Consider the following 27,274-nt stretch of genomic DNA (forward strand, 5'->3'; position numbering starts at 1 on the left):
TAGTCAAATTTGGGCCAATAATAGCATCAAAATGTATAATTAAAGGAATGGATGAAAACATAATGAATTTTTTAAAAAATCCTTGAGTCCATACTGCTTTTTAAAGGGGCAGTGGGGAGGAAAGTTTTTCTTTACAAAAGCAAGCCAACTAATGAGTATAGAAAAACCAAGAGAAATAGAAAGTCACCATTTTCACAACTACCACAGCATAACTGACTCTGGAAAGATGCATCTGTAGATTCTAATATCATTAGGCGAAAGTCTATTAGGAAACAAGATATTCACAGAGTCTCCAGGCATCTCCCCATAGATTGTTTATTGATTGCCAAGGGAAAAAGGTACCTTTACAAGGGAGAAATCTAGCAGATACACCTTCACCAAATGATGAAGTTTAATATCAACATTAGGACAAATTAACATCTGATATAACACCTGACACTATGTACTATGAAGGATGCAACATCACCAATGGAGCATCTTGCCAAATACATTTAACCTAAATATAATCATTTATGACATTTGATGGTTTTGTTTTGCCAAAGCATTTCAAAGTTAGTTGCAGACATCATGACGTTTCCTCCTTAAATACTTCACCATCTATCTGATCATGTCTGGGAAATTTAACAATGAAATACTTTTATCTATTATACAGCCTATATGGAAATTTCCCAAATTGTCCTAATCATGTACTTTAAAAATGATGCATCTGTAGATGCTAATATCATTAGCAAAATCATCAAATGACAAAGCAAAGGTAGCAAATTATTACCAACTGGTGACTCCACATGAACAGTTTTTGCAACTTTCCTGTGTATTGACTATTTTTCAAAATAAAAAATTGTTGGGGAAGGGTGAGGACACTCAAGGTAATGGGACACTTTCATATGTGTTTTGGCCCCTGAATTCTAGAGTCCGTGTTATTCAGGTGGGGTCTAAACCTACTGGGGTGCATATAAACAGGCACACCACAGTGCCCGTGGGGTGCTGGTGTGCCTGGGAGCTAGAAGAACCTCGGCAAAGGTCTTTGGAATGTGGCACTTGTTGGAACACACTGTCCCTTCTTTACCGTGGTCTTCAAAGCCCTGAATTATCTGTGCACCTCAGTTCTCAATGCCTACCTGTCCTGCACTTATGTGTTACTCCTCATTCCTTTCCTTTTTCTATTCCTCATAAGCATCAAAATCCTTTCACCTTGGACTAGTATATTCGGTGCCCTCTGCTTGGGAAGCTCTGCCTCCAGATCCTTGTGCACTGCAGGCTTCCCATTATGTAGGTCTTGGCCAGGGGTCCCCCCGCCTTAGCCAGGGTGCCCTTCCCTGACACCAGCAGCTCTAGAGTAATCCCCTATTTCCACACACTCTCTTAGAGCATCTTGTTTAGAGTTGTTCTTCATGCACTTACCCCAAGGCACAAGTCAGACGTTTTCTTTATGCATTTATTTACCGGTTTGTCATCTGTTCTCCCTTGAGGGGCCTTGTCTCTCTTGGCCACTCCTGTAACCCAGGGCCTTGATCAGTGCCTAATGTACTCTTTAAATGCTTATGGACTTAATGGACCCCAAGGTGCTAACCCCCCCCCAACCCTATGGATTAAATGCTGTATTGCTTCTCCTGTGATATTTGCATTTAGAGCAATAAAATAAAAATGCAAAATAAGAGAATTCAAGTCAATAGCCTCTCTCATATTTCTTTTAAAAGACAATTTCAAGATGACCTGAATCAATGCTCTTGGGTTTTCTAATGAAACAAAAGTATATTTGCAAACAATCACAAATCATTGCAAACTGGACCTCCCCACAAGCACCCCCACCCCTTAATGAGTGAAGGGATAGAACTGCTGCTTTGTTTGCCCCAAACACTCCAGTTACCAGCCAGAGCACAGGATCAAACAATTGGAGGTGCAAACCTATTCTGCCTTTCCACTTCATTAAATCATATATCATTTTTACATGTGAGCCGCCAGGCCATAAATCATGTAAGACAGAATGAGAGCTAATTAAAGGGTCAGCTGAGCATATAATTTTGAATTCCTAGGCACCCAAAACCTGAGATTGACAATAAATGTGATAAAACGCAGAATCATTTGTTAACTAATAAAGCAAGGATTTTCAAGCTGCCAACTTGCTAAGCCACATTTTCATATATAAAAGAATCTATGTTGAATATAACTTTTATATGGTAATGAACTTTCAGTCATTTATCCTAGAGTACTTCATTAAAATATACTCATATTTTAATTTTTTTTTTTGCTAAGGATTACAAGGTCAAGAAAATACAAGTGAATTGTGTTCTCATTTCATATTGAAGTTCACTCCTGAGATAGGAAATACTGTTAATTGGTATTTCATAGCATTTTTCTTCCAAAATATGTTCAGAGAAAGCAGGTTAGTAGAAAGAAATCCCATTTGTCAAGAGGGAAAATGAAAATGGAGTTAGACCAAGATGGTCAAGGTCACTAAACAAGTCAGTAACTGTTCTGGAGCAGAACCTGAAGAGACAGCTGACTCACGGTGGTTTTCTCTCCTCCAAATACACTGCTTCGTCTAAAAGGTATTTTGAGGATATACAAGTTTATGCATTTCATATTTGCATTCCTCGTGATGAAGAACTTTCACATTAGAAAGAAACTATCTTACTTAGACTCTAATAAATATCAAGACTATTCCTTCTTTTAAAGATCTTTATAGTTATAAAATAGAGCTTGAGACCTAACACATTGAGACAGCACAGTCAGATTAAATACTAGGTTATGGTTTTTTTAAAAAAAATTTTTTTTTTCAACGTTTTTTTATTTATTTTTGGGACAGAGAGAGACAGAGCATGAACGGGGGAGGGGCAGAGAGAGAGGGAGACACAGAATCGGAAACAGGCTCCAGGCTCTGAGCCATCAGCCCAGAGCCCGACGCGGGGCTCGAACTCACGGAGCGCGAGATCGTGACCTGGCTGAAGTCGGACGCTTAACCGACTGCGCCACCCAGGCGCCCCTAGGTTATGGTTTTTAAAGAAAGGTACTAACCTTCTATCATTACTATAATTTAACAACCTAAAAAATAAGGTACATTTTCAGAGTTCTTGAATTACCAGATTTTTATCAACCTTAATATTACTTCAGAATCAGAGCTAAAAGAAACTAAAATTTTATGTGTTAAATATACTCACAGTCTATTTATCAATTCCTTAAACATACAAATCTCCAATATTTTCTGTGCAAGTCCAGGGTAGAAAAAAAATGTTTCCCTCCTTGAATACAGACGTGGAAAAGGTGGGTATTAGTGAGTTACACAGGTCAAGGTTCCAAGACCGTGCCTGTTTTTAAATACTCTTTCCAAATAACATGATACACACTTCTCTCTGTGATCAAGTATAGGAAATGCAATAACAACAACACACCACAGCTCGAGGACAACATATTCAAAAGACTGCTTGGATCTTTCCTAATCTTACATCCCAATGAACTGATCCCAACAACCCTGGTACTTCAGGATGTACAAAACAAGAAAATCTGCACAATAAACCCTGCCTACACAACCGATTTGTCTTTTTACCCCTCATACCACAATCTTCACACACATGAAATGCCTCACTGCTGATCATATGGAAAGTGTGACCAATATCCTTGCCTACATATCACCCCAACATCACTGCTGCAATACATAGGCTTCCATCCCCTCTACAATGCCAAAGGAAATGCTTACTGCATTGCCATTTCCAAAAAGAAGATTTCCTCAAGAAAAGGAAAGCACATGCTTCTATGGGATGCAAAGCTATATATAGATAGCTATATAAATATCTATATGGCTGGATCTACAAGCAAAAAATAGCAAAGAAGAATACTGGAAGCTTCATGATATCTCTAGTCTGTCATATCTTAGCACTATATACTCCTCTTTAGAAAAGAATTAGTAATTTGATGTTTGTTTTCATGGCCAGAATCACGGAAGGTGAAATTAATTTATATAAAACTATATTTAAAATATTTTTTGCTTAAAAGAAAAATAATATGAATAATAGAGTAAGAGCTAAATATGAGTTATTACTATAAAAAACAACAACAAAAAAAGACTTTCTGCTGCTCCTAGCAAAGGTCCACTTGAAAGTCCTTTCAGTTTCAGTGTTATATATTCTATCCTAATTCAAAGAACCCAGAATATATAAACCATCTGGAGGAGGAAAACTACCTAGAATTTGCATTCCTACCTGGGTTCTTTCTGGAGAATTCTTCTCCTGAAGAAGATTAACACCTGCCTGTAAAAGAGAACTGCTTAGCTGTGGTCAACAGCCTCTTACTTCTACTTGAAAATTCTTTTGAGACCTATTAAAGACCAGCTGTAAAAACTGTAGCCACTGAGCCAACCAATGCTTTCTGAGTCTGTTGCTCCCATTAATTTCCTAACACACCTATCCACACGGACTTACCAGAGAGAACTGTGCGCAGATGGAGTCTTTCCCACCACCCAAACCAACTCCCATGAATTTTCTCCCATGAATTTTCATTAGTCAATGAACTAGAAAATTTTCCAGTCAATGGATCACACAAAATATGGTCTTTCTTGACCAGAAAATGAATACTATCCTTATTCTAAAGTTATTTTTTTAAACAGTTTCTTGCCTATTTTTTTGAGAGACAGAAAGAGCATGCAAGTAGAGGAGGGGGGAGAGGGATGGAGGGGGGAAGGAGGGAGGGGGAGAGAGAGAGAGAGAGAGAGAGAAAGAGAAAGAGAGAGAGAGATCTTAAACAGGCTCCATGCTCAGCACAGAGTCCAATGCAGGGCTTGATCACACAACCCTGGGATAATGACCTGAGCGAAAATCAAGAGTCAGACACTCAACTGACTGAGCCACCCAGGCACCCCTAAAGTTACTTTTAAATGTAATATTCGATAAATTTATGGTAGCATTTGAAATGATATGAAGTAAAACACAAAAATGGACATTTTGTGATAAGTATCTCTGTTTAGCTTAATTCTTTATCATTGAAATCTTTCACAGATGTTAAAAAAATCTAAGTGTTTCAGGTCACTGTTAGGGTCCCAATAAGAAAGAAATACAACAATCAAACTGGGAACATTTGAAGAGAGTTTATATTTACAAGTGCAGAGTCAGATGTAGAGGAACCACAAGGATATGCAGGAACCAGGGGTCTGAGTGGGGATGGGGTTACAACACCCAGAGGAGTTACCTGAATCTAGAGAGCAGAAAAAACCTTAAGAGGCCATATGGTGAGGGGCAATGACTAGCACAGGACACAGCCAGCCTGTGGTATCCTTCCAGGATAGGGTCCAGGAAATAAACACTCTGATCTCATGCTCCTACCGTCTTCCTATCTCCTGCCAGCACTTTCCATTAACCAAACCCAACTATAAGACACAGAGGGCAAGAGATTCTATAGATTCAGTCCATACAGGTGAGCCTCCCAGAGCAGAAAATTGAGTGGACAAAGGTTAGAGTGGAGCCAGAGGTCAAATGGAAGATATCCACAGGCAGAGACAGACCACACAATACTTCCTTTCTAAGATTAGATTAAAGGGGTGCCTGGGTAGCTCAGCTGGTTGGGTGTCCGACTCTTGGTTTTGGCTCAGGTCATGATCTCCTGGTGCTTTCAACTTGTGCTTTCCCTTCCTCTCAAAAATAAATAAACTTAAAAACATATATTAGATAAAATTATAGCTATATTTTCAAAACATACAGAATCAAGGCATTCACATGGGATAAGAGCAGATGCAAGGTCCCCAGCACAGCTTGTCCCCCAGGATCCTTAAAATAAGCACATAGGCACTGGCAGTACAAGGCAAGATCTTTCAGAGTAAGAAAGAGTTGCTCATTTCTTGCCACACCAGGTTAAATCCATATTCAGGAAGATTTTGACAAGGTCCTCTAAACATGATGCAAATGAGTTTAGATTGTCTATGTGCGAAAATGAATCACAGAAGTTCTTCAATCCAAGCAATGCTATGATTGCATCTTTGTTTATAAAGATTTCTCCAGTGGCATTATGGCATTGAGATGACAGGAGATCATGAACGAAAGCTGGGGGACCACTCAAAAATCCATTACAATAATCCAGGAGAAACAAATTCAGTATGGTCATTTTGTGGTTTATAATTTTAAAAATCTCTGGTGCCTAACACATTGTGATATATAAGGAATGATACAAAATTTGTTCCTTTAATTTTGAAGTTTCTATATCCTTGCATTGATTTCTCTTGCTTCTTGACTTCCCAGAACCAATCATTCAAGTCCTATTGACTCTAACTTTTTAGCATCTCTAGAAGCTCCTCTTATCTCTGCTAATGCCTTGGTAAAGGCCGCATTTATCATATAGACTAGCATCCCTCAAATTATGTACAAACTGTTCTTGAGGATTCCATGAAAAGGAAATGTTTTCTTGTCAAATACTGTGGGGGAAGTCCTGAGATAAACAAATTTAAATAGCTTGCTTATATGACTTGTGAATTCTTAGAGAGGGGAACCACACACAGAAGTTCTCCCTTTTCATAGAAAACCCAAGGACATCTCCAGAGTCAGTGGTGCACCTCAGAATATAGATTGTAAAATGCTGACATGGACAAACTAACGTTTTTCTTGTAGTTCAGTAAAACTTCATTCAGTCTGCTGACTTTTCTGTATATATTATCCGCAGGAAAGAGATTGCATAGTGTAAAGTGGGGGGAAAACAGGTAATCATTTCTTGCAGTTTGAGTTTCAAACATTAGGGGAACTCATGGGCAACAGACTTGGAAGAATATGATGAGGAAGAGCAAAGCTTCCTACATTTAGACTAAATAAAAGGGAGAGAAAGAGAAATAGCTAAAGGGTAATTGCAGAGATTTTGGACTTACGTGAATACCTGAAAAGGGGGGCCCAGGTCCCAGCCCACTCACCAGCCTTTCACTGAGTTCAGATGGAAGGAAAGGTAAAAAAATCCCAGAAGATTTGATGTATCTAAGAAGCTAGGGAATCTGTGCCTTCTTGGGAAGATGGAGCCCTGAGAATAAGTTATGACTTTGTAAATAAATGGGTGAAATGTACTATATTCATGTCTCTATTGGAGTTTCTCAATGTCAGTAATATTAACATTTTGGTCCCAAAAAAAATCTTTGTTGTAGGGCTGTCCTGTGCTTTAGAGGATGTTTAACAGCATTCCTGGCCTCTATCTACCTAATCCCCTTCCCCAGTTGGGATAACCAAAATATTTCTAAACATTGCCAAATGTGCCCGGGGGAGCGGGGGAATCCCAGAAAAAACCACTAACCAGGGCACCTGGGTGGCTCAGTCGGTTGAGTGTTGGACTGTGGTTCAGGTCATGATCTCACAGTTCATGACTTCAGCCTGCATCGAGCTTGTGGCTGTCAGCTCAGAGCCTGGAGCCTGCTTCAGATTCTATGTCTCCCTCTCTCTCTCTTTCTCTGCCCTTCTCCTGCTTGTGCTCTCTCTCTCTCAAAAATAAATTAATAAACTTTTTAAATAAAACCCTAATCTAGGTAGATAGAATCCTAGACAGCTTCAATCATTTCCTCCTCGCACAGTATAGGTTATGAATAGTTGAATGAAAACATTTTGGAGGTTCTAAAGCAACCTGCATGGATGATGTGCTAAAACCAGATGGGACAGAGAAAAAGCAAATCCAGGGCGATGGATGCCAGAGAAGACCGATCATTCTCAAGGACAAAATGGTACACTCCCATGGACACCTCCACATCATAGCTGCACTGGGAACGAATGGAAACACTGGAGCATAGCAGGTAGTGAGCTGCCTATGTTCAAATCCCAGCTCTAGTCATTAAGAGCTGTTGGACTTTGGCAAATCACTCAACTTTCTGGGCCTGTTTCTTTATCTATAAGATGGAGATAATAATAGCATATACCCTAAAGTGTTACTATAGTAATTAAATGAGTTCAAATTTATAAAGTATGTGCACTATACATAACTAAGCTTTGAATAAGTGGTGGTTTTACATGTATACAAACACTCTGTGGACTGAGATCCAAGTCAAAGAAGGAGAGTACAATCCTCAATTGTATAACTAAGTTTTTACCATCAAGTCAAATGAGGCTCACAACAGAAACTGAAATTTCTAGAAAAAATGAAGTTATTTTTACATTACCAATTTGTGTTTAGAAATTTCTTCTCACTATGTTGGTATCTTTGCATCCAGTCTAACCTTCTCTGTCTTCACTCTCTGTGTATCTTCCTACCATCATTGTAATCATCATTCTACATCTCAAATTTGATCAGATAATGGGTATCTGATCAGTCATGGTCACAGAGAGATGCTTCAAGTGTTCAAAGCTATGTGGTAGAGGGTATAGCATGTGAGTTTATGGAGTTTCTGTGTAAATTTTTATTTGAAAAAGTGATATATGCTCCTTCAAAACATTTGAAAATCATTGGCCCACAGAGATTCCACCAGATGGCAGTCAAGCCCACCCATGAGCAGTCCTGGCCCATCCTTCCAGCTGTTTATAAACACAACTCTAGGATCCAGATGAAGAAAATCACTGGTAGAGACCACATGTGCTGTTAACTTCATAATTTTGCACATGCTAGTTCACCGGCTTGAAATAACTTTCTCTATCTCCTACAGATGTGATGTCAAAGAAGGGATCTTTTGCTGAGAAACATGCTCAGATTTGCATTTTTTAAAGAAAACTCATGAACTGGAGGCCTCTCCTTTGGTGCTGGGGGCTGTGCTTTATGTGCTGTAGGATTTTTTGCCAACGCTGGAGACACCTATGATAAAATGCATGGCTTCCCTAAATGTATCACATTCCCTCACAAAGTCCTGCCACAGCACTGGGTTACTCCAAAGAAGGAGACTAACCTTGAATACACCAACTTTAGGAAATCAACTCTCTCCTTTCATATTTCCCTGCTTACCCTTCTCAAAGTTCCCTGCTGCTCTTCCCTTCTGGAATACTGTCACCTCCAGGGGCCTCAAGAATACCAAAGCCAGTCTCTAGTCTATTATAGGCAACTTCTGCTTTCTTCTCTGCAAGGCAACTCTCCCCTGAGGCCAGGGGAGCACACAGGCCTGGCTGCCTGCTTGGAAAGGGAAAGGAAGTGCCCATGTAGAGTGAAACAAACTCTATCACAGTGAATCATGACTCCACCTGCATGGGTATCTCAATGAATCACCACTTCTTTCTTCATATTTTTCATGAATAAGTTTAGTTTTGTGGTCAGAAGAATACATGACTAAAAAAAGTCCAGTCAGGACACACATTTATGTTGAAGCACCATTATGCAAGCTAATCTGTAATATAGGTATACAACAGAAAGCAGTATCTTGCCAGTAGCTGCCTTCTCCCTTTCCCAAACCTTCAGCATGGTTTATTCAGTGATGAAAAATGTTATTTCCTCAAGAGGGTCACCATTCATTGTCTTCACTCATGCATTGATGTTCATACCCTTTCAGTTCAATGCCACAACCCATCAGATCACCTTCTCCTCTGTCCCATTTGGCAGCCAGTCTCAGGACTGCTGCTGGTTTTCCATCTGTCAAATTCAATCTATCTTCAAAAGAGAGGCAGGGCCTGGAGAGTAGACTGAGCAAAGAACAACGAAGGCAGACTGATTTCACCCTGGATTTGGTCTTCTTTGAGGGGAGGAGGAATCCTAATAACATGGAAAATTCCTTAACAGGAACTTTGCTTCCCGGCTCTGTGAGAGCCTGGCTAGAACTGAGCTTCCAGCCTGGGAGATAACAACCCCATACAGTGAACAGCTTTTGCAGCTGTTCCTTGCCCAGCCATGAAGATTCCTCTTAACCTGCAGCAAGAGGGTCAAGGGAGGTAGCAGCCATTCTGAACAATTCTGTGCAGTGTGCTCACACTCCCTGTTACAGCAGATTGATCCAGAGACGATAGCCAATCCAAGCTAGCCACTAAGAGTGAATGAAACATTCCCACATAACTTCCATAAAAATAGAACCAAATGAAATGGGCTCTTTCATTTGCTAGTTGTGTGTCCTAGGGTAAGGCATTTAACCTCTCTTGACCTAGTCAAGTTAATAGTTTGAACTAGATGATGTTTAAATTTCCTTTCTACTCTTGCAGTATGGTTTTTGTGATGAAGGTGAGTTCTAGAGTCAGTGACAACTGGGTTCAAGATCATGTTCTGTCTGTTACTAGCCTTATTACTTAGAAACGTTCCTCAACTTCTTAAGCATCAGCTTCATTATGTGTAAAATGGGGATGATGATAATGTCTATCTTGTTATTAAAGGATATAATACATGTTAAGTGCTTAAAACACTACCACACACAGTAAGGTTGCCTGTGGCTTCTGGTTGCTATTGTTATTGTTGTTCTTTCTATGAAACAAAATTTGAAATTAAAGAATAGGAAGGAAGGAAGGAAAGGAAAGAAGGAAGCCAAGGTGAAAATATAATTGTTCAATTAAAGGAATGCTTTGAATAAAAAGATCAAACCATTTAGTTTATCATTAGGGCAAAGAGGTAGAAGAAGGGTAGACAAAGAATCAGTATGACTCTCCAGTAATGTAAAAATGTACAGGATGTTTAGTTGTGGCCTTAAAAAAAAAAAAGTAACACTATTTATCTCAAACTGGATCACTCTCAGAACGTAAGTAAAAATCTAATAACAAAGGGTATTCCAAATACAAATAACATTCAGTAAAATCACAACTCTCTAACATATGATAAACTACTCAACTTGAAGAACCATACTGAGGACTTACTTTTTCCATTGCCTTTCTTTTTAACCTTGTCTTGGTGACATGTACAATATCCATATACCAGGGAAATCCTTCCTTCAAACATCAAGAGCATAAGGCTCACTACTCCAACACCACACAAAATTGATTATCTCAAATCCAAATGATTCTCTCAACCCAGAAATTACTCTAACTCCCCTAAAGATGGTAATGTTTTAAGAGTCTCAGAAAAAGAGTCCAGGATGTCTATTATAGAATATTTTTCTCTATACAGATGGTATGTCCTGGTAGCAACTTATGCCATACATTTACTCAAATATGTAGCCTTATCCCAGTTCAATTCTTTGGTGAGTCAATGATCTGATTGGGTACAATGCAATGAATGGAAGAAGGCGATAGAATATAAGACAGGTAAGAGATAAAAATAAATAAATAAAAGAACCAGTTCTGTATAATGAGGCAGAATATAATGCCACCCTCAAGAGATGTAAAATCTCAGCAATAGATGGGCTGCCGTTATTGAAGGCAGTCGACCCAGGGTACTTCAGCCAGAACAAAAATGTCATTCTGCCTATAAAGGTAAAAGCAAGTGTCACTAAAATTGATGGGGACAGGAATCAAAGATAAACTCATCATACAAAGGGCATGTCACATCTGCCTCTCGTATAAAAGAACTGTATGGATCACATGCGCATTTTTCACATCATATTTGTGAAGATTTGCAGCTCTTGTTCTATTTTCTGGGCTTGCATGTGCAAAGCACCATGTGCACAAATGACCGTTTCAGATGGGCCACACTAGGAACTTGGCAAGAGTTTCCCTATTTGGGGGATCCCCGGTACATCCTAAGGAATGCAAGAACTAAATGATCTATGTTTCCATATTTACAATGTGGTATCAGGTGCCCTAGAATTCAAAGTATGTTTATGGTGGTCTTGGATATCTTGGAACAAAATGAGTCACACGTCTCTGTCCTATTCAACTCTGTTGGCACTGTCAAAAGTTGTCATGTTGTGTGGCTGGCAGGACTTTTTCAAAGCCAACTGGTTCTTTTGCACGATGATGAAAGACAAAGGGAACATTTCAAAGATTCTCTTAGACAATATTCTCCCCACTGATATATTTGCACGTGGTAGTGACTTAGTTGTGGAAAGTCACCTTGGAGGAGTTAATGACTTGCTGACTATCAAAACAGTAATCAGTGCAGGATTATATCCCAAATTTGGTGTTATTTGGTTACTTTTATGCTTACATTTTAAGACCATATTCTTGTAAAGAACCTAGCATGTCTATTTTCAAAATGTGGAACTTAGTTGGATCCAACAGCCTTAGGATCTTGAAGTTATTTCAGAACCAGAAGTACAGATTTAATTTAAGTGATCCTAATCACTCAGACACCTAATGAGATATGTTTCCCACTTGTCCTGTTACATTTACATATTTTTAAGTGAGAATTTGCTGATATGAGGTAGTGCTATTAGGAAGGAGTTTGCTCAGGAGCTAACCTGTTAAAGCCTTTAAATGAGACACACATTCCATAGCCTGTTTACCTATTTGTGTGATTCTATATAACCCCTCAAAATGCTTGGTAGGAAAAACTCTGTTTTATTTCACATATAAAATCTAGGAAGCTGCCCCAAGGCACCTTGGGCATAGTTTTCCTTTATAGAGTGGTCTCTCAGTGAACCCAGAGGGCTTGACCCTGTGCTGGAAGCAGGGGGCAGAGAGGAACTTTCGGTGGAAGCAGGAGGCTCCACCCAATGACTGTCCTCAGACTTCAATGTGCTAAACACGGACAGGTTAATAATGGAGATTTGGATTCCGTAGGCCTGAGGTGGAGCCTAACATTCTGCATTTTTAAACAAGCTTCCAAGTGACATCAATGCTGCCTGTCCATGGACGAACCCTAAGCAACTAAGGAGTCCGCTCTCCTTGGTGAGAGCCCAGTCCTGCTCTGCCACTGAACTGTGCCACTCTGGGCATGTTAGCCAGCTTCTCAGTGCTTGTGTTTCCTTTCCTATACTACCAGACAAGAAATAGAGGCTCTTAGCAAATTCAGAGAGTTGAAGAGAAAAATGGATAAATGAATTTAGGTGCATGCATTATGAAAAAAGTGTAAAGAGCTGCTTAATTAACAGACGTTTAAAATCATTGAAGGACATAAAGATAACTCTTCTGCTGAAACCAAAAAACTGGATGCTGTTGCTTCTGCTTCAAACTGCTGGTCTAGGTGCCTGCCCTCTGGCCAGGCCACTGCTGATTACCTGGCCTTCTGCACAAAGTTGTTTCTGAGTGGCCCCCTGGACTATACCCTGCACAACAGCACAATCCTCTGGAAAAATCTTCCAAAGTCCTGCGTTCCATTAAAACCATCTCAAGACACTAAGTTATTGAACGAAATTGTAGGGAGGAATAGGGGATAATTTATAGTTTATACAACTTTCTCAACGAAAATTTACCTATTGCTACCTGCTTGCCTTACACATGACAGAAGTGAGAGCTGGTGACTCTGTGTGCGATACCACAAAAATAATTAAGGGTAGAAATAGGACCAAAAACAATGTGTTTAGTTCCCAGTTCAGTCTGCCTTTGCTCCACAATGGAGGCCATTTTCCTAAACTCTTTCTTCTCAAGTTCCTTGAAAGTCATCCGCAGCCACTCTTGGTTTTGTGGCAGTCGATGGTAGTGGTGCCATCGGACCAAAGCAATGTTCTACCAGATGAAGAGGAAAAAATGGTACGAACAAAAAAAGAAGTAGTCCTCATAAATGAAGCAGGGAAAAAAGAAACATGTAGCTTCTGTAGCAGGTCATTCTCTCTTTGTCCCCGCAGAGGAGATTCAGGAAAGAATAGCTGAAATACCTACTGGGTTTACAGATCCTCAGAGATGCTGTTACCTATTTTAATCCATTTTAAACAGAGCATCTTTTTAAAAGTATACTGCAACAACTAGGCCACCCTAGAACTAAAGTAACCGCTTGCCATATGATGAAGAACAGCTTGGATGGAGGGTCCATGATACCACACAAGCTCCAGAAAGAAGCCTGTGAGCAAAAGGGTATGATGAGCGGCGAGATCTGGACCTGGAAGGAGGCACTGCACATGAAAGGAACCAGCCTGGGATGCAGACTGATTAGCCGCGAAAAAGTGGTCATGGGTACCAAGCAAAGAATGAATTATGGCGTTGTGTGGAGAGAAATGGGCTCAGGGCGGATTTATTATGCTCCATTTCCACTAGCTAGCAGGCTGCACAGTCTCAGAGGTACAGATTTACTCAGGATTGAAATTTTACATCCAGGGACACTCTCAAATAATCTAATTTGGTGAGATGAGAAAATCGTATCTCGTAAAACTATCATCCCTTTTCAAAAGCCCATATAAAAGTTTACAGGCTGTTGAGGTATCTATCCAGAGCATGGGCTTCTATTATAGGCGATATGGAGACCACGGGCTTAAAGATGAAATTATTTTAATAAGAAATGTTACTACTCGGTATGTGCAGTTTGTTCTTTACAACCCGAACTTCATAAATTTTTATAAGGTGTCTATTTACTGTCAGATTGAGGAGCTGCTGTGTCACTGTTGCTCAGTCAAAGCTTTCGCAAATAAAAGAATCTTGGCTAGGTGTGATACATTATATGATATTAAGACAGACGACCCCGCACCCACTTCCAGTGTCTCCTCAGTAATATTCATGTCTTCTAGGTAAATGTTAAAATAAATATATTCCCAGCAACTGTGAAATGGGTTGCTCTTTTGGCCATTGTGCGTGTGAGAGCAGAATGCCTTGGCAGGAAAAGACCTTGACTGTCCTCTCCTAATTCTCAATGGAGGAGAAATGATGTGCAAGAGCACAATATAACTATGCCAAGAAAACTTCTTCAGGACTTGTGTGGGGGTGTCTTTCAGGGGTTGGAGAAAAGAGGGGGAAAAAAGAGAGACAGGGGACTATTTCCAAATAATAACCATTATCATTTTCGAAGTGCTCATTATGTTTCTGGGGCAGGATTAGCATTTCATACACGTTACCTCATTGAGTGCTTGTAGTGCTAGAGGTATGGAATGTCCTGGCCATTTTACAGGAGAGGAATCTTGACCTTAGAGAAGTTTACAATTTTTCCAAGGCCATAGAGCAGGGACTCGAGCTAGTGTGTCCAATCAAAAAGAACACTGTTTCATACCAATGTCACCTCCTGACACTGCTTCTCATCACCGTTCTAGATTCTTGGTCACCCAGGAAAACACTAGGCAATGGCAAAGGACTTCAAGAAACCTTGGAGAGGAAAAGATGTTAAGAACTGCAGTATTTCAGACCTGAATGAGTCCCTGAAAATGGTGTTGACAAACTTCTCATTTTACTGGGAAGAAACAATGAGGTGGTCACAGAATTAGTCTGGGGTCACAAAGGCTAGTTAATAGCAGGAGCAGGATTTCCTCCTCATCCTACCAGTAATGCTGCCAAAGGTAACACCTCTGGTTGGGTTGCACAAGAGGTGGTTTTCCCTTTTTTAATTTTGGGGATTTTTTTTTCTTACGTCATTCTCTTTCACTAGCTTTTCCTCTTCCCCTAAAATAGAATGAATGGAAGAGGTAATTAGGATGTGTTTAGGAATGGAAAGGCAGGGTCAGGAGGAGAAAGAATATTCTGGTATTTTTCCTTTTATTTCCTTACCTTGAGGACAAAAGTCATCCTAGGTATTTCTTCTGAGGAAGAGGTATAATGGAAGGAGTAATCAAATATTCATTTAACAAACATGAGCTTTTACTATTTGCCGGGTGCTTGAAAAGACACTAACTAGAAGAACCAGTCAAAGGGGTCTGTTCTCAAAGAGCTTACAGCCAAGTAATAAAAATCAATACAATCAATACAAACCTGATCATTATAATCTAATATTACAAACACCACAAAGAAAACAGAAGAAGTGATAGGACAAGATTATCCAGGAGTTTAGCTTGGGGAGGATGAGTGTATAGGACAGTTTTTGTGAGTCACTGAAGATACAGGAAAGCATCTGCAGAACTCTGGCTAAGAGAGGACACATTGGGAGTTGTGCCTTTTGGCTGTTAAATGACATGATGCTCTGGCACATTATAGGTGCTCACTAAGTGTAATGTCCTTAAAAAGCAGAAGGGAAAAGGTGAGGTAATTATTCTTTCATCTTTTAAGGAGTCTAGAAGTACCTACCTCTTCACGTACCTCTTTTCTTATATGTCCCCCTCCCCTGCCTATAGTCACTCCTCAAATTATTTTATCAATAATGCCAAAAAGGGGATAGATTATAGTGATAGGCCAAGCTGAGCTTCCACTCAATCTTGGAATGCCTTTTATGTTTTTTCTGGTGACTGATCCTCTCATCTGTCACCTACTTTCTCCTGGAGCAAGTACGAAACTTTCAGGGCACTACTCAACAGTATATGTATCATTAGAAAGTTCTCTCTCATATTGAACTGAAATCTGCCTCCCTACAATTCCACCCACTGAATCTAACTGCACCTGCTTGAACTTGAGGAATGAATTTACTTCTTTGTCCACATGTCACCCCTTCAAGTGTTTGTAGGCAGCTTCCATGTCAGTTCAAAGCCCTTTTATCTTGCACCCGATGGTGAGGCATGTGCCTTGTCCTGTCATTAAAGAAGGTTAAGAAATGGCAGCACGAGGGTGGAGAGACTTACAAAAATTCTGCTTTGTCTTTCTTCATGCTAGGCTGCTTAGAGTGGCTTCAACCAGTGCTGAAATCATGCTCTCAGTGCACACTTTCTTACAGTCATAACAGAGCTTGACAGCAACAAGGAAGTGGGTTGGTTCGAGAGGTCTCTGGAGTAGTACAATCTCCCTAAGTAAGCACAGGTCCCAGATACTACTAAAAACCCTCCCATCCAACACACATCATTATTAGCCCTGAGGAATGGTTCTGATCTCATCTTTCAAATGTTTTTCCTACTGTTAGAAAAAGAAACTTACCATGTCACCAGTAATTATCTCTTGAGAAGATCCATAAAGCCTGACTTTCCTATCTCCTATATGCATTAATTCCCTCTCTCATTTAATTTGATGGGTGGTATCATTTTCCAGGTAGGTATACCTTTTTGCCAATCACCCAACTTTACCAAGCCCTGCTCCCTTTAGTTACCAGTAAACCTTCCTTACTGTTGAAGAAAGAGGTTGACATCTAGGAGGACTGAATCAGGCTACACATAAGGTTCCATCAAAACATGACCTTGCAATGAGGAAATGTTAAACTATTGACTTTTATAACACCTCACCCTCAATCAATCTCTGAAGTTTTATAGATAAAGGAGTATTTAATAAGACAGAAAACTGTTGCTCAGATTTTAAAATAATCAATGACAGAGTTGTTCGTAATATAATATTTAATCATTTTCAATGTCACTTTTGTTTGTTATTTCATATAGCAACACTAGAACATTTTCTAATTTATATTTTTAAATGGGTCTACTGAAGTACATGCCCTGAAGACAGACCTGTTACACATACACAGTAATTTTTCTTGCTATAGTTCTTGATAATTGAGAAATATGGTTTCAAGAATTCAAATATTTCTAAAGATCAGGTTGCCTTTCCTCCATGCCAGCCAAGAGCACATTACACTGTTCCTTTTTCCAAAGCACTTTAAGAGGAAGACAACAGATCTGAAAACTTGTGAAATTCTCGACAAATTTAAACCCTGCTTATGTAAGCTATACACAGGGAGGCAAGAAAGACTTCAAGGATTTAAAAAGGCTTAAAGGGGTCTCACTGCCAGGGCAGCAGCAGTTTGAATGTGCGCCATCACATCTGTACATTTGGCACAGTCACTTGGGTCTCTACTTGGCAGCTGTGGAAAAGAGAAGACAGGAAGAGACCAGAGAGACAGGAGCCTGTATTTCCCATTATAAAACCACAAGGACAGGAGAAATGGCTGTTCGCAGGATGTAGAGATGGGAGATGCCTGGAGATGTGAGAGGGAAGAAACACTGCTGACATTCAGTAGTCATGGTGGTCTCTGTACTGGCCTTATGGTCACTGCAGTTGGTGTGGTCACCACAAGCACTGGGGTTGTCTGAAGCTGTGAGCCATGTAGGCAGAGGCTAGCTCTATAGGACACTGAAAAGAGAACTTCATCAAGGCATAACCATCATCTGGGGAACCAGGGAAAATCCTGGCTCCAAGACCTCACATCCCACCATCTTTTTCTTTTTTCTTTCTTTCTTCTCTTTCTTTCTTTCTTTCTTTCTTTCTTTCTTTCTTTCTTTCTTTCTTTCTCTCTTTCTTTTTTCTTTTTCTTTTTGTACAGTTAGGTTTGGGCCCTGGAATCTGAATATCACACGTGAGCTCACAGGGACACTGAGGCAGGTGGTCAGTGGTCCACATTGCTATGGAGAACCATGGTATATGAAAACCTGTGGCTGAAGGCCACTGGGTAGTCAATGATAGAATACAGCCTTATTCTCTAGAATTTGCACATGACAGGCTCCACATGAGTGACTCAGAGCAGCTTAAGGAAACAGTGTCCTGTGGTTAATACATCATAGAGGAACTGAACTTGGCCTATTTAACTGGACTTTTACTAAGAACCACAGTAATTCTGATATGCATCCTGAGTTGAGAACTAGTGTTAATCTAGGGAACTAGTACTAATTTCTAAGTGTGGTCTGTGAATCAACTGGGATACTTACAAAATATTTTGATAAAATATTCAGATTACTGAGTCCTACCTCAAGACCTGGTGAGTCAGAAACTTTGAGGGTGAATTCCAGAAATCTGCACTTTTTTGCAAGCTCTCTGGGGATTCTTTTATACACTAAAGTCCAAGAATCACTGTACTAGAGACATTTTCAGGATCAGCCTAGGGCCACAAGCATGAGACACAAGAGGAAGGCTATGCAAAAGCAGAACAAGATGAAGATTTTACCTTCCATATTCTGAGTCTTATTCCCACGGATATGAGACTGACCATTAAGAACCATAGAGGTAGTAATTAGGTACATATGGACTTAAACTCTTTCTTTGGTAATCCTGAATATAGTTTACCAATTATGTTTTGTTTTGGGGCTTTATTGCTAATTATTTTGTTGTCTAAATTCCAACTTAGACAATCCAATGCAGGTATTAAAATAAATGCCTGTGAACCCAGGAGGATCCAGGTGACTATTCAACCATAATCAGATACCTGAGAAGAGTCTGTCCTTGAATGAGTCCACCCTGGCCACAGATCCTGGTTACATGAGCTGGCTCCTCTATCTGGATCACTCTCTGATTTGGATCACTTGCCAAACTTTCCGGGCTTAGACATGAGTCCCAGGTTCACGAAGCACATTCACAGAAGCTATATCTTAAGCTACTTGGTCTTTTCAAAAATCCTACAGCCTGAGTTATATATTTTGTTATTAAAAATCTGCCTGTGCTTCACATGATTATAAATTTTCTAGAATCCTTGTAGTGCTTACAGTTCCACACCTCTATTATTTCATTTCATTGTTCTCCTAAAGTAAACAAGGAAAGGTAGAGAAGAAAGTAACATATATTTGAAAAATACAAAGTAAGTTTCAAACTGAAGGCACAAAACTTAGAGTTGCACAATTCTCTTGGCAAAGATGTCAGAGTATCTGTGAGGTATTTGATATTAATTATTTAACTGTATTATGCATACTAATGGCTACCTTTATGGGTACTGGACTTGGCTAAGTCCTAAGAACTTTGCTAAGTATATTACGTGTGCTCATTTTTTTCTGACAACAATCCCATGAAAACTTCTCATTGTCTCTTAAACTGAGGAAACTAAGGCACAGAGAAGTTGAGTGACTTGGTTAAACTCACATAGCTAATAAGGGGAAGAGTTGAAATTTGCATCCACAACCTCTGACTCCAGAGCCTGAATTCAACCATTAGACTATATACTACTTTCCATCTTCAATTGTGTAACATATGCAGGTAATGGATACATTTAACCAGCAGCCTTTCTAGATGTTATGTAAGACCCTGTGCAATGACCAATTCATTAAAATAAAAATATTCATATCTGTAAAATAAAAATGCCAGTATTTACATACAAGTGTGTTTTTTATATACAAAAGTATGGTATTTTGTGCTTTGTGTTCTTACTCTCAGAATTGTATTTTAGGTAAAATATATATTTTAGGTAAAATACATTTTAGGTAAAATATATTGTAATACCTCTTTTCCTAAATCTGTAAGGTATGGTTTTCTCACCTCTAAGGTATCAACTCTAAAGACATCAAAAGGTTTATATAATTTAAATTTTAGTGTTAGTACCAGTAGAGCTTTTCTATCCTTACTTGTAATCCCTAATTTCCTTAGGCTCAAATTTTAAATACTCTAGATTCTCTGGTCTTATTTTACCAATTTATCAATGAACATATTGCACAAGGATCCCTTTTAACCCTAAAGACTGTATAGTAGTCATTTTTATATCCTTAACTAATATTTTACAGAAATAGCAATCTACTAAGCCTGAGAGTAATTAGAATCTGAATCTTGATTTGCAACTAGTAGAAGTTGATCAAGAGTCCAGGCCTTTAGACTCTGAAAACCGTACATAATAGACTAACCATCAGACTGACCACTTTAACCAATACACATTAAAAATCACAGCTCTCTGTAGAATTTTACACAATTTTAACACAAGCATATTAAAGCAAAGATTGAAAAAAAGAATTAGCTAAACATTTCTCACAATGAACCTTTTCTTAGTGTAGCTCAAAAGTTCTTTTTAATATGTCATAATATCTTCTTGTGTTATTTTAAAAAGTACACATCAAAATATGGAAAATAAACTTTAGAAAGGTTTAATCAGTTTAAATGAAAAATCCTTTTCCTGATCAAAAAGTAAATAGTGCAGAAATGAAACATTTTATCCTAAGAGAAAATGGTGAGTAACAGTGGCCATCTGCTGTTCTTTTACATTCAAAGGCCATCAGCATCACAACCCCTGATTACTGACCTAAGTAATACCTAAGCCAGGCCCACTGTAATTACTGAATATCCTTTCACTTGTTTCTGGATGTATACAGAAAAACAAGGGATGTAGGCCCTTAGTTAACATTGGTTATATCCATTTATCCAATCTTTGCTTTGCCAATATGATAGCATTATAGCATAATGGCTATTCTAGAATCTCAGCCAAAAAGAGGAGAAAAAGTTTATTAGCTTTAGCCTGCACAGAACAGGGTATCTCTCTGTGTGTGCTTTTTAATTTTTAAGTTCAATTTCCCATTATAAACTCAGAAATGTAAATGCTTAACACATTTATGTTTATTTCCAAAACAAAATGCTCTCTTAGACCCATGAATTTCAACCCTTTCTATTTGTTGATTATAGAAATGTCTTTATTAAAGAACAAAGTCATTTTTCATGAAGTAGGTATGAAAGCCTGGTCATCTTTTTGTATCCGTTTATATGTGTTTTAATCTTTCTCTGCTATTTATGAAATCATAGAGTTGATGTGGCACCAAATGGATCACAAATAAAAGGGTGATTGGTTTTTATTAATATATATGCCCCCTTCTGTTTTCTTTCACTGACTTCTGAAAAATATGCTCATAAATTTCTTCTCAAAGTGATTATACTATGCTGAATATCTTGAAACTAAACAGGGGTGAGAAGAATGTTATATCTGAGACGAAATGACCCATAAGTAATTCAGTGGATACATATTGTAATGGTATGATTATCAGGACAAACAACCACTACTGTTTCTTCAACAACCACAATATGCACAGGATTCCACCGAAGGCCCCACGTATCCTCACAATAACCAAGTCAACCCATTTCACAGATGAAGAAATTGAAGACCCAAGAAGTGAAGTAACCTTCCCAAGCTCTCAAAACTGGTGAGTAGCAAAGTCTGGGTTTGGCTAAGCACAATGCTGAGTTCTTAATCATCACTCCATACTACCTTTACAGATCAGATACTGTAGTTCTCTACCCATGCTGGGAATTAGAATAACTTGGGGAGATTTTAAAAAATACTGATAAGTTAAATCATTCCCTTGAGATGAGCTAAAAACATCACTACTTTTTAAGCTCCAGAATTGATTTTAGTGTCAATCCAGGGTTAACTACAGGATTTGCGAATGCCAAGGTATAGGTTTTTTTTCCATAAGATACATGAGTCTTCCTCCGAGTAGCACAAAAACAAAAGTTCAAATTGTTTATCTAGAACAGAAACATTAGATGGGGGCACACACCAACACCAGAATCATCAGATGATCCTTGTTTCCTCCCTCAACCAGCTCCTCTGCCCCATGTGAAGATCTCACATGCATCCTAGTGCTGAGGTAGACCTCTATCCGCAAGTGAAGATACCAGAAAGACACAGTTTTGTCCAACATCTCATGCTCACAGTCAAGGCAGAATAAGAACTGGAGCCTCCTGCACCCTCTATCAGGGCTCCTTTCGCAGAAAAAAAAAAAAAAAAAATTGGAAGCAATAGGAAAACAGTTGGGGCAGGGAGTCAGCCAAGGCAGCTGAAGAGAATTTTAAGAACCAGACAGAGCATAGGAAAGAAAAAGAATCACAGCAGAGTGAGAAAGGAGAACAACCACAATCTGAATATAATGAGAAAATAAGAAGGAATATATAACAAAGAAATATCATTGGCCAGAGAAAAATAAATTAGGGAGAACTAGCCGCTGCAACACTATCTCAGCAAAATGAAGAAAAACTCCAAAGACATCACCACAGCTTCCACTCAGGCTTGGGAAGCATGTCAAGGCCTCAAATACTTTCAGCATAGAAAGTAACATGGAAGCAAGCACTAACTGTAGGAAAATCACCAGACAGAGAGGCAGGAGCTGCTGGAAACTCCCCAAACTGTGAAGTTATCTACTACCTTACTCAAGTTCAAGGATCAGCTATTTCAACATCGGCTGGGAAACCCTTAGAAATGCAGTACCTCTGGCCCCAAGTCAGACCTGCTAAACCAGAATCTGCACTTTAATAAGATCTCCTTGTGATTTAGATGCATATTCAAATTTGAGAGCCCTGGTTCTACTGTAAGAGCCGCACTGGGTTGTTAAAACTAGGAGCTATTACAGGCAGAAGTTGGGACTAGAGAACTAGGCAGAATTCAGTCTAATTAAATTACTTGTTGATGTCCCACAATAAGCCAGCCCCCAACCCCCCCGCTGGGTATTTCAGGAAAGGAAGGCCTGAGGTTAGACAAGGTTGGTGTGGTGCCCTTAGGGGACAATGCAGAAAGCACAAATATAGGAGGAATACAATGACTTGTGCTCCAAGAAGAGGCCAAGCAAAATGTTACAGGGTTTGGCGGAGCAGAAACTGGATTTAGAGACGTGCAGAGCAACTCCATGGACTTTCTGACAGCTGGAAATGGTAATGGGGAAGTGGGAGGGCCTATTCCAGGCAGAGGGAACAGCCAAAGCCCAGACAGAGAACTCAGAAGCCAGCTGTGTGTTGAGGGAACACTGCCTTCTGCCTAGAGCAGTGTTTCCAATAGTTTCAGGGAGACTCACGACTCTGACGATGCCTCAGACCCTACTAAGGGTAGGGATGGGAGGTCAATGGGATTGCTGGGGCCCCATTTCAACCACATAAGATTATATTTTAACAGTGGATTCCATCATTGAAAATTAACACATAAAGCATATCATTGAGCTAATACAAGAGGTATTTCCAAAAGTACTACCTACAGCTGTGCCTGGCATGCGGCAGACACTCAGATATCCATAAAATGGTGAATGAACAAATGAATGAATGAGAAAGTGAATCTATGAGATCAGAGTAAAAATGTGGAGCTACTTTTGGCCTGGACTGCAAAGGGTCTATAAAATGTCAGAGACGAGGTTCATATGGTATTTGGTAGGCCACTGGGGAAAAGTTCATTAGCCAGTGTCTGAGCTTGGCTCTGCTTTAAGAAGCTTATTCTGCAAACCAAGTGTAAAATGGGTTGGAAATGAGAGAGACTGGATATGGGAAACTAGTCAGGAAGACATTAGTGTAGTCTCTAGAAAGGGATAAGAGTCTGAACAAAGACAGTCCCTGTGGGAATAAAAAGGTGGAGAAGAAGGCATTATGAGACATCATATGGAGATGGAGTCCTTAGAACTTATCTGTGAAATTATATTTGGAAAGCAAAGCTATTGGGAAGGTCCTGGGTGACTGGGGGGAATACAGAAATTGGCAGTCACTTCTTTTCCTGTAACAAGAAAGATGTTGATTAGAGTTTAGACCTGTTAGTTTAAGGCACTTGAGAGAAATATAGAGGCATCTCACAGCTAATTCAAATTGTCAATACAAAATTTAGGAAGGAAAGTAGACTCAGGAATCCCACTTTTGGAAAATAATCCAGCACTAATAAAGGGACACCATGAATAAAAGGTAACATGCAAAAAAGCAAAAAGGAGATCATCTATAAAGCAAAGAGGATCAGAACTGCCGAATAAAAAAAAAAATGAAAAAGAAAAGGTAGGATAAGAAGATGATACTGAGACACAGGAGACAGAACTAGGGGACATGGCAGAATAGAGACAGTGAAATAGTGCGGGTGGGGGGAGTCACAATAAAAACACAGAAGTATAACGCAGTGGGAAATTGGGACAAATACACTCATTGTTCTTTAGATCTTGGAAGACATAGGATCTTCCAGGAACAGCAGAAAGCCAATTCTGCTCTTTACTTCTATGAGCAAAGATTTTCACAAATGAAGCCATTACTCCTGTGAGAAGTAAACTAATTGCTCATAATTTTTAATATAAATTGCTATAAAAATCATGCAATGATATCTTCAAATTCAGCTGGAAGAAAAAATCTAAAGTAAGGGGAGGTGGTCTAGCAATTGAAGATTCTTATCTCTTCCATGGTGGGAGCTCCACACAAGCATTATGCTGAGTAGACATTTTACCTTTCAGAGTTATGTTTGTTTTGCAGGATTTTTTTTTTCTCTCTGAGCCAGGTCACTAGCCTGAGAGAAAGAATGCTGAGAACACCTGATATACCTTGATAATCCTTAATGATAGTTAACGCTTGGTAAAGTTATCTTCTAACTGCTGACAGGTCTCACTAATTGGCCATGTTTAGGTGACAAGTACTAATGACAGTTCCTTCTCTCATCTGACTGCAGAGGAGACACCTCCCTTGGTTCCCTTTCTGCCTCCGTTCAAGAAGGATACATTAAGTTCACTGTTCTCTTTTTGCTCAGTGAATCTGTATATTTGGTAAAATGCTATTAAATATCACCATTGTTTTCTTTAATATAGGTGCTGCTTAGCCATTAAACTTCTATAAAGACATCATTACTTATGTAACATAAAATAATATAATGCAAATGAAGTACATAAGGAATGGAATTATGCTGCAAAACATTTATCTCACTAGGATGATTCCAGGGAGAGCAGTAATTTTTCCTTTGTTAGGAGAATTCACCTTCTCAAAAGCATTTTACTACAAACGCATCCATGAGAGGTCAAGGAGATCTACAAGAATAGCTATTTGATTTGTGGTTTTCATTCCAAGCTTCCTCAAATCATTTTTGGAAATGAGTAGCAGTGTGAATTATAAATCCACAAATATTTGATTTATGGGAATACAGAATCTGAACTACAACCAACAGTTTGACTAAATAAACATTTTTTTTCCACCTCAAAAGCTTTAAGTAACAACAGAACTTGCAATGCAGTATTTGCATTCTAAGGGCATGTATCACAGAGAAGAGGCAGCACATACTCAATGCACATATGCATCAAAATAAAATGAAAGCAGTATGATATGAAAACCGGTGAAATAGGGTCCTGAAATATTTAAGGGAGCTCTTTCAAGCCAAAACCTTTAACTTTGTCTAAGATGTAGCTTATTGACTTTATGAAAAGCCTTCTTTTTAATTTGATAAATGTATTTTCTACAGCTTATGCATTGTTCTGAAGCTGCCAGTTTCCAAGCTTGAGGCTGGACCCTATCACACAAATGTTTTATTTCTATTTGAGCATCTTTTGCTACATCTTAATAAAGTTTGCATGTACCTTGGTGTAATGATCCTGAGCAAAGCAAACCCGAAGAGAAATGCAAACCACATCTCTACATGAAAATGAAGATGACGTTTCCTAATCCAAGAACTTTTGAGAGCATTCCAAAACTGTGTTTATTTTGTACTCATGGGGGCCGGGGCTTGATGGCAATTTATTTTCCTTGAAGGACTACAACACTCCCCCATCCAGGTTCACCATAAAAACTGTTTGTCCTCCAGAGCCTGGGGAAACATTTGGGGGAAGCATCGTCCTGCCAGCTCTCCCTTCTTCCCCACGGGCCCCCGCAAATAACAGTGGCGAAGCAGATGGTCCTCCCCCTCCCCTTCTCCTTGTCCCTTCCGCAGTCCCACAGTGTCCTCCCATCTTGCATTGACACCTTCACCCAGCGCCCCCGCCCCCACCCCAGGCTCCCAGCAAGTGCAAACTTTGGGGACCTTCTTTCTGCCTCACCGCCCCCATTTCACCTTCTTTCAGCTGCAGAACTTTCTCAGAACCCTAAGTGTGGACTTCTATCTTCCTCCCACATCTACCCAAACTACCCATTTCCCTGTAATGAAGAGACAGACGCCCAGCCCCAAACTTCCAAGCTCAAGTGACGGAGGCACTGCGGCTAACCACAGAGGGGCACTCTCCTTGTCCTCTACCCTTCTCCATCCTCCCCTCCGTCCTTGGGAATCCGAGCCCTGGAGCCCACGCTGGGGACTCCTTGATTCCTTTGGCTTCCACGCCTTCCTCCTAACTCCAGGGGCTCACAGGAGCCTCACGCCACAGCCCGGGCAAGCGGCGGTTAGGCATCCTCCTCTACAAGTGGGACCGCCGCACAAAGTGCAAACTCTAGGGGGGGCTGGGGGGGCGGGGGGAGGCTCCCGGCCATTCCCTCGGGCGGCGCGCCCCGCTGCCCGCTCGCCGAGAGGAGGCGCGCGGGCCGGGGCGGGAAGGCGGCGCGGGTCCCAGGGGCAACGGGCTGGGCTGGGCGCCCGGGGCTTACCTCGGCGCGCGGGCCGCTGGCGCGTGGGGCAGTGGCTCCTCCGGCCGGGAAGCTGTTGCTCGCGCTCCGGCGGCTGCGGCAGTCCCGCCGGGGCTGCGCTGGAGCTCCGCACAGACGCTCTCCCGCTATCTGCTGCAGCCGGGGCGGTGGCGGCGGCGCCGGCGACAGCTCGGCCCGGCGCGGCCCCGGAACTGTCCAACTCTGGCGGGCGCGGGGCTGAGGCTCCCGGCTGCGGCCCCGGCGCTGAGCGCCTGCGCGCCCTGCCTCGCCCAGGTGAGGGGCGTGTGCCTGGAGCCCGCGGGGCGCGCCCGGCCGGGGCTGCGCTCGGGCCCGGCCCTCTGGCGCGGCCCACAACCCCGGGGGTTTGGACGCGCCGATACCACTGCCGCGCGCAGAAGCTGGTGGACGGTTTACCAGGCAGGGACTCGCGAGGCACACACACTAGGGCGAATGAGGCGGGACTGTTCGGGGGCCCGTGGCCACTGCAGAGTCTCCCGCAGCATCGCTGCCTTTAAATCCCGCCTTTCCAGGCGTGCGCGCACAGCGAGGGAGAGGAGGCTCCGTCCCGACCCGAGCTCCGCGCGGTCCTCGGCCTCGGGGCTCCAGCCCCT

The 27,274-nt window shown here is 40.7% G+C and overlaps 1 protein-coding gene across 3 annotated transcripts in view; it reads right to left on the minus strand.

Annotated features, from left to right (window-relative positions):
* ZNF385B (zinc finger protein 385B) overlaps positions 1-26,803 on the minus strand; it is a 429,607-nt gene extending 402,804 nt beyond the window's left edge. For all 3 annotated transcript variants that reach the window (XM_086719063.1, XM_086719062.1, XM_086719073.1), the window contains exon 1: positions 26,664-26,803. The gene's annotated coding sequence lies outside the window, so the exon portion shown is untranslated. The remainder of the gene's footprint in view (positions 1-26,663) is intronic.
* Between the last annotated feature and the right edge of the window lie 471 nt (positions 26,804-27,274).

This window comes from Puma concolor, chromosome C1 (genome assembly GCF_028749965.1).
Source record: "Puma concolor isolate L17-30 chromosome C1, mPumCon1.1.hap2, whole genome shotgun sequence".
In the NCBI taxonomy this organism is placed as follows: domain Eukaryota; kingdom Metazoa; phylum Chordata; class Mammalia; order Carnivora; family Felidae; genus Puma; species Puma concolor.